Below are 8,669 nucleotides of genomic sequence, written 5' to 3' on the forward strand. Positions count from 1 at the left end.
AGACAGCTTGTTCTACTGTTAAGCGTGATGGTACTGATGAAACTTCTATTCTGTTAAAAGCCTTCCCATTCTCTCTTGAGGGAAAGGCAAGAGAGTGGTACTACACTCAACCCAGAGCAACTGTTTCTAACTGGGATACGCTTAGAAGAGAATTTTTGGAGAAATTCTTTCCAGCTTAGGTTACCAATAAACTGAGAAAAGACATTTCCATAATCGTTTAGGACGAATCTGAGACTCTCTACAAATATTGGGAGCACTTCAATAATCTTCTGGAAGCATGTCCCCACCATATGATTGACAAGATAGTGTTGCTCGACTACTTTACACAGGGCATGAAATCTCAAGATAAGACCACATTGGAAGGTGCTAGCAATGGGTCTATGAAAAAGTATAAGACTACTGATGAGGCATGGCAATTGGTCAGCGACTTAGCTGAATCTACTAGGAATCATAGGAAGAAACAAAGTCGGTCAAGAGCTGTTGCAGAGGTATCCTCTAGTAAAGAGACTGCTGCTCTAACTCAGAGCTTATGTGAAATGACCAACTTACTGAAGCAGATGCAATTGAGTCAACAACAAGCTCAGCAAGCCCAGCCTTCTCCACCACAACAAAGCCAACAATTGGTTCCCCAAAGAGTATGTAGGATCTGTGCCAATTACAGTCATTATACTGATGAATATCCACAACTCCAACAGGAAGACAACACTGTGGCAGCCACTCATAACTTCTATGACTGCCCAAATCAAGGGTACAATCAAGGTGGCAGCTACAACCATGGATGGAAGGATAACCCCAACCAAGGTTGGAGAGATAATTCTAACCAGGGTTAGAGGGATAATCATAACAGAGGAGGCAGAGATAACAATGGAAACCAGAGGTGGAATAACAATAACGACTTCAAGCAGCAGAATCAAAATCAGGCCTACAGAGCACCTCGTCTAAGACAGCCTTAGGCATCTCAGTAGACCCCTCAGATCACTTATCCCTCTTCATCTTCTAATGATGAATTACTACAATCTATTGATCGGAGACAGCAGGCCATGGAAAACAACCTTACTTCTACTCTAAATGGTCTGAACTCTACCTTGCAACCCTTTGTCTCACAGATCGGATCACTGAATAACTCTAACAACCAGTCTTCGAGCTCTGGTGGACTCCCCTTTCAACCATTACCCAACCCCAAGGGTGGCATCAATGCCATTACCCTAAGATCTGGAACTACACTGCAAGAGAGGAATTCTGAGGAACCAAGCTCGCCAGAACACGCCCCAGCTGCGGACACGGTTGAGGTAGAGGATGTTGAAGAAGAAGATAAAGCACAAGGCATGGCTGAAGCAGAAGCAGCCCAACCAAGAAAGGCAGAACCCCAGCAAGATGAAGCTGTAAAAGACACCACTCCTATTCCATTTCCACACCTTGCTAAGAAGCCCAGAAAGCAGATGGAACTCGATCCCAAAATGGTAGAGATCTTCAAAAAGGTTGAGGTAACTGTTCCCCTTTTTGATGTTATTCAGCAAGTACCTAAATACACAAAGTTTCTAAAAGAATTATGCATACATAAAGATAAAATCAATGAATTAGAAACTATTCCTTAAGGTAGTTCTATATCTGCTTTAATGGGAAATATACCTGAAAAGTGTAGTAACCCAGGCCCATGCATGGTTAATGGTGCGTGAAATTGTGAACAATACTTTTCACAACTCTCATAATCCCTGGTCATGAACTCCAAAAACTTGGTGGTTCAATTCCATGGCATTACACAACTTCGCACAACTAACCAGCAAGTGCACTGGGTCGTCCAAGTAATACCTTACGTGAGTAAGGGTCGATCCCACAGAGATTGTTAGCATTGAAGCAAGCTATGGTCATCTTGTAAATCTTAGTCAGGCAAACTCAAATGTATATGATGATGAACGAAAATAACATAAAAGATAAAGATAGTGATACTTATGTAATTCATTGGTAGGAACTTCAGATAAGCGCATGAAGATGCCTTCCCTTCTGTCTCTCTGCTTTCCTACTGCCTTCATCCAATCCTTCTTACTCTTTTCCATGGCAAGCTCGTGTAGGGTTTCACTGTTGTCAGCAGCTACCTCCCATCCTCTCAGTGAAAATACGTCCCTGATGCTCTGTCACAGCATAGGCTAATCATCTGTCGGTTCTCGTTCAGGCCGGAATAATATCCATTGATACTTTTGCGTCTGTCACTAACGCCCTAGCCTGCTAGGAGTTTGAAGCACGTCACAGTCATTCAGTCATTGAATCCTACTCAGAATACCACAGACAAGGTTAGACCTTCCGGATTCTCTTGAATGCTGCTATCAGTTCTCGCCTATACCACGAAGACTCTGATCTCACGGAATGGTTGGCTCGTTTGTCAGGCGAGCACTCGGTTGTCAGGCGATCAACCATGCATCGTGTTATCAGGAATCCAAGAGATATTCACTAAGCCTCAGATGCTTGTAGAACAAGAATGGTTGTCAGTCACCTTGTTCATGGGTGAGGATGGTGATGGGCGTCAATCATCACCTTCATCAAATTGAAGAACAAGTGATATCTTGGACAAAGAACAAGCGGAATTGAATGGAAGAACAATAGTAATTGCATTAATACTCGAGGTACAGCAGAGCTCCACACCTTAATCTATGGTGTGTAGAAACTCCACCGTTGAAAATACATAAGAACAAGGTCTAGGCATGGCCGAATGGCCAGCCTCCCAAAGTGATCAAAAGATCTCTAGAAAAAGGTTCCAAAGATCCGAAGATCTTTTATACAATAGTAAAAGGTCCTACTTATAGAAAAACTAGTAGCCTAAGGTGTACAGAAATGAGTAAATGACATAAAAATCCACTTCCGGGCCCACTTGGTGTGTGCTTGGGCTGAGAAATGAAGCATTTTCGTGTAGAGACTCTTCTTGGAGTTAAACGCCAGCTTTAGTGCCAGTTTGGGCGTTTAACTCCCAATTAGGTGCCAGTTCCGGCGTTTAACGCTGGAATTTCTTGAGGTGACTTTGAACGCCGGTTTGGGCCATCAAATCTTGGGCAAAGTATGGACTATTATATATTGCTGGAAAGCCCAGGATGTCTACTTTCCAAAGCCGTTGAGAGCGCGCCAATTGGGCTTCTGTAGCTCCATAAATTCCACTTCGAGTGCAGGGAGGTCAGAATCCAACAGCATCTGCAGTCTTTTTTGGTCTCTGAATCAGATTTTTGCTCATGTCCCTCAATTTCAGCCAGAAAATACCTGAAATCACAGAAAAACACACAAACTCATAGTAAAGTCCAGAAAAGTGAATTTTAACTAAAAACTAATAAAAATATACTAAAAACTAACTAGATCATACTAAAAACATACTAAAAACAATGCCAAAAAGTGTATAAATTATCCGCTCATCACAACACCAAACTTAAATTGTTGCTTGTTCCCAAGCAACTGAAAATCAAATAAGATAAAAAGAAGAGAATATGCAATGAACTCCAAAAACATCTATGAAGATCAGTATTAATTAGATGAGCGGGGCTTTTAGCTTTTTGTCTCTGAATAGTTTTGGCATCTCACTCTATCCCTTGTAATTCAGAATGATTGGCTTCTTTAGGAACTTAGAATCCAGATAGTGTTAATGATTCTCCTAGTAAAGTATGATGATTCTTGAACATAGCTATTTATTGAGTCTTGGCTGTGGCCCAAAGCACTCTGTCTTCCAGTATTACCACCGGATACATACATGCCACAGACACATAATTGGGTGAACCTTTTCAGATTGTGACTCAGCTTTGCTAAAGTCCCCAATTAGAGGTGTCCAGGGTTCTTAAGCACACTCTTATTTGCCTTGGATCACAACTTTATTTCTTTCTTTTTCTTTCTTCTTTTTTTTTTCTTTCTTTTTTTTCTTTCTTTTTTTTCGGTTTTTTTTTTTTTTTTGTATTCACTGCTTTTTCTTGCTTCAAGAATCATTTTTAATGATTTTTCAGATCCTCAGTAACATGTCTCCTTTTTCATCATTCTTTCAAGAGCCAACATTCATGAACCACAAATTCAAAAGACATATGCACTGTTCAAGCATACATTCAGAGAACAAAAGTATTGCCACCACATCAAATTAATTAAACTATTATAAAATTTAAAATTCATGCAATTCTTTTCTTTTCAATTTAAGCACGTTTTTATTTAAGAGAGGTGATGGATTCATAGGACATTCATAACTTTAAGGCATAGACACTAAGACACTAATGATCACAAGACACAAACATGGATAAACATAAGCATAAAATTCGAAAAACAGAAGAATAAAGAACAAGGAAATCAAGGAACGGGTCCACCTTAGTGATGGCGGCTCTTCCTTCCTCTTGAAGATCCTATGGAGTGCTTGAGCTCCTCAATGTCTCTTCCTTGTCTTTGTTGCTCCTCCCTCATGATTCTTTGGTCTTCTCTAATTTCATGAAGGATGATGGAGTGTTCTTGATGATCCACCCTTAGTTGTCCCATGTTGGAACTCAACTCTCCTAGGGAGGTGTTTAGTTGCTCCCAATAATTTTGTGGAGGAAAGTGCATTCCTTGAGGTATCTCAGGGATCTCATGATGAGAGGGGTCTCTTGTGTACTCCATCCTTTTCTTGGTGATGGGCTTATCCTCATCAATGGGGGTATCTCCCTCTATGTCAACTCCAACTGAATAACAGAGGTGACAAATGAGATGAGGAAAGGCTAACCTTGCCAAAGTGGAGGTCTTGTCCGCCACCTTGTAGAGTTCTTGGGCTATAACCTCATGAACTTCCACTTCTTCTCCAATCATGATGCTATGGATCATGATGGCCCGGTCTATGGTAACTTCGGACCGGTTGCTAGTGGGAATGATTGAGCGTTGTATGAACTCTAACCATCCTCTAGCCACGGGCTTGAGGTCATGCCTTCTCAATTGAACCGGCTTTCCTCTTGAATCTTGCTTCCATTGTGTGCCCTCTTCACATATGGTTGTGAGGACTTGGTCCAACCTTTGATCAAAGTTGACCCTTCTTGTATAAGGATGCTCATCTCCTTGCATCATAGGCAAGTTGAACGCCACCCTCACACTCTCCGGACTAAAATCCAAGTATTTCCCCCGAACCATAGTGAGAAAATTCTTTGGATTCGGGTTCACACTTTGGTCATGGTTCTTTGTGATCCATGCATTGGCATAGAACTCTTGAACCATCAAGATTCCGACTTGTTGAATGGGGTTGGTGAGTACTTCCCAACCTCTTCTTCGGATCTCATGGTGGATCTCCGGATATTCACCCTTTTTGAGTGAAAAGGGGACCTCGGGGATCACCTTCTTCAAGGCCACAACTTCATAGAAGTGGACTTGATGCACCCTTGAGAGGAATCTATCCATCTCCCATGACTCGGAGGTGGAAGCTTTTGCCTTCCCTTTCCTCTTTCTAGAGGTTTCTCCGGCCTTGGATGCCATAATGGTTATGGAAAAATGAAAAAGCAACGCTTTTACCACACCAAACTTAAAATGTTTGCTCGTCCTCGAGCAAAAGAGAAAGAAGAGAGTAGAAGAAGAAGAAATGAGGAAGAGGGAGAAGGTGGTGTGTTCGGCCAAGAAGGGAAAGAAGGGGTGTTTAGGTTGTGTGAAAATGAAGGGTTGAAGAAGGGTATATATAGGAGAGAGGGGGGGTAATGGTTCGGCCATTATGGGTGGGTTTGGGAGGGAAAGTGGTTTGAATTTGAAGGGTGAGGTTGGTGGAGATTTATGAAGGATGGATGTGAGTGGTGAAGAGAAAGATGGGATTTGATAGGTGAAGGGTTTTTGGGGAAGAGGTTTTGAGGTGATTGGTGAATGGGGGAAGAAGAGAGAGAGTGGTGGTGGGGTCCTGTGGGGTCCACAGATCCTGTGGTGTCAAGGAAAAGTCATCCCTGCACCAAATGGCATCAAAATTCACGTTTTGAGCCATTTCTGGCGTTAAACGCCGGGCTGGTGCCCATTCCTGGCGTTTAACGCCAGGTTGTTGCCCTTTACTGGCGTTTAACGCCAGTCTGGTGCCCCTTTCTGGCGTTAAACGCCCAGAATGGTGCCAGACTGGGCGTTAAACGCCCAACAGCTAGCATTACTGGCGTTTGAACGCCAGCTTCTTCTCCTCCAGGGTGTGCTATTTTTCTTCCTGTTTTTCATTCTGTTTTTGCTTTTTTCATTGTTTTTGTGACTTCTTATGATCATCAACCTACAAAAAAGATAAAATAACAAAAGAAAATAGTTAACTATAAAACATTGGGTTGCCTCCCAACAAGCGCTTTCTTTAATGTCATTAGCTTGACAGAGGACTCTCATGGAGCCTCACAGATGCTCAGAGCCGTGTTGGAACCTCCCAACACCAAACTTAGAGTTTGAATGTGGGGGTTCAACACCAAACTTAGAGTTTGGTTGTGGCCTCCCAACACCAAACTTAGAGTTTGACTGTGGGGGCTCTGCTTGGCTCTGTTTTGAGAGAAGCTCTTCATGCTTCCTCTCCATGATGATAGAGGGATGTCCTTGGGCCTTAAACACCAAGGATTCTTCATTCACTTGAATGATCAACTCTCCTCCATCAACATCAATCACAGCCTTTGCTGTGGCTAGGAAGGGTCTGCCAAGGATGATGGATTCATCCATGCACTTCCCAGTCTCTAGGACTATGAAATCAGTAGGGATGTAATGGTCTTCAATCTTCACCAAAACATTCTCTACAAGTCCATGAGCTTGTTTTCTTGAGTTATCTGCCATCTCTAGTGAGATTTTTGCAACTTGCACCTCAAAGATCCCTAATTTCTCCATTACAGAGAGGGGCATGAGGTTTACACTTGACCCTAAGTCACACAAGGCCTTCTTGAAGGTCATGGTGCCTATGGTACAAGGTATAGAAAACTTCCCAGGATCCTGCCTCTTTTGAGGCAGTTTCTGCCTAGACAAGTCATCCAGTTCTTTGGTGAGCAAAGGTGGTTCATCCTCCCAAGTCTCATTTCCAAATAACTTGTCATTTAGCTTCATGATTGCTCCAAGGTATTTAGCAACTTGCTCTTCAGTGATATACTCATCCTCTTCAGAGGAAGAATACTCATCAGAGCTCATGAATGGCAGAAGTAAGTCCAATGGAATCTCTATGGTCTCATTTTGAGCCTCAGATTCCCATTGTTCCTCATTGAGGAACTCAGAGGAGATTGGTGCACGCCCACTGGGGTCTTCCTCAGTGGCGTCCTCCTCCTCTCTTTCCTCTCCATATTCGGCCATGTTTATGGCTTTGCACTCTCCTTTTGGATTTTCTTCTGTATTACTTGGGAGAGTACTAGGAGGAAGTTCAGTAACTTTCTTACTCAGCTGACCCACTTGCCCTTCCAAATTCCTAATGGAGGACCTTGTTTCATTCATGAAACTTTGAGTGGTTTTGATTAGATCAGAGACCATTGTTGCTAAGTCAGAAGTACTCTGCTTAGAACTCTCTGTCTGTTGCTGAGAAGATGATGGAAAAGGCTTGCCATTGCTAAACCTGTTTCTTCCACCATTATTGTTGTTGAAACCTTGTTGAGGTTTCTCTTGATTCTTCCATGAGAAATTTGGGTGATTTCTCCATGAAGAGTTATAGGTGTTTCCATAGGGTTCTCCTAGGTAATTCACCTCTTCCATGGAAGGATTCTCAGGATCATAAGCTTCTTCCTCAGATGAAGCTTCCTTAGTACTGCCAGGTGCATTTTGCATTCCAGACAGACTTTGAGAAATCAAATTGACTTGTTGAGTCAATATCTTGTTCTGAGCCAGTATGGCATTCAGAGTGTCAATCTCAAGAACTCCTTTCTTCTGACTAGTCCCATTGTTCACAGGATTCCTTTCAGAAGTGTACATGAATTGGTTATTTGCAACCATTTCAATTAGTTCCTGAGCCTCTGTAGGCGTCTTCTTCAGATGAAGAGATCCTCCAGCAGAGCTATCCAAAGACATCTTGGATAGTTCAGAGAGACCATCATAGAAAATACCTATGATGCTCCATTCAGAAAGCATGTCTGAGGGACATTTTCTGATTAATTGTTTGTATCTTTCCCAAGCTTCATAGAGGGATTCTCCATCCTTCTGTCTGAAGGTTTGGACTTCCACTCTAAGCTTACTCCATCTTTGAGGTGGAAAGAACTTTGCCAAGAAGGCATTGACTAGCTTTTCCCAAGAGTCCAGGCTTTCTTTAGGTTGAGAATCCAACCATATTCTAGCTCTGTCTCTTACAGCAAAAGGGAATAGCATCATTCTATAGACTTCAGGGTCAACCCCATTAGTCTTGACTGTGTCACAGATTTGCAAGAATTCAGCTAAGAACTGATGAGGATCTTCCATTGGAAGTCCATGGAACTTGCAATTCTGTTGCATTAGAGAAACTAATTGAGGCTTAAGCTCAAAGTTGTTTGCTCCAATGGCAGGGATAGAGATGCTTCTCCCATAGAAATCAGGAGTAGGTGCAGTGAAGTCACCCAGCACCTTCCTTGCATTGTTGGCATTGTTGTTGTTTTCGGCTGCCATGTGTTCTTCTTCCTTGAAGAATTCGGTCAGGTCCTCTAAAGAGAGTTGTGCTTTAGCTTCTCTTAGCTTTCTCTTCAAGGTCCTTTCAGGTTCAGGATCAGCTTCAACAAGAATGCCTTTGTCTCTGCTCCTGCTCATATGAAAGAGAAGAG

The 8,669-nt window shown here is 42.5% G+C and overlaps 1 non-coding gene across 1 annotated transcript; it reads left to right on the plus strand.

Moving 5' to 3' along the window:
* The first annotated feature begins 8,004 nt into the window (after positions 1 to 8,004).
* Positions 8,005 to 8,112, plus strand: LOC130983629 (small nucleolar RNA R71). Its single transcript, XR_009087611.1, has one exon. It is a non-coding gene; the product is annotated as a small nucleolar RNA R71 (small nucleolar RNA).
* Positions 8,113 to 8,669: the final 557 nt, after the last annotated feature.

Source organism: Arachis stenosperma, chromosome 5 (assembly GCF_014773155.1).
Source record: "Arachis stenosperma cultivar V10309 chromosome 5, arast.V10309.gnm1.PFL2, whole genome shotgun sequence".
Classification (NCBI taxonomy): Eukaryota; Viridiplantae; Streptophyta; class Magnoliopsida; order Fabales; family Fabaceae; genus Arachis; species Arachis stenosperma.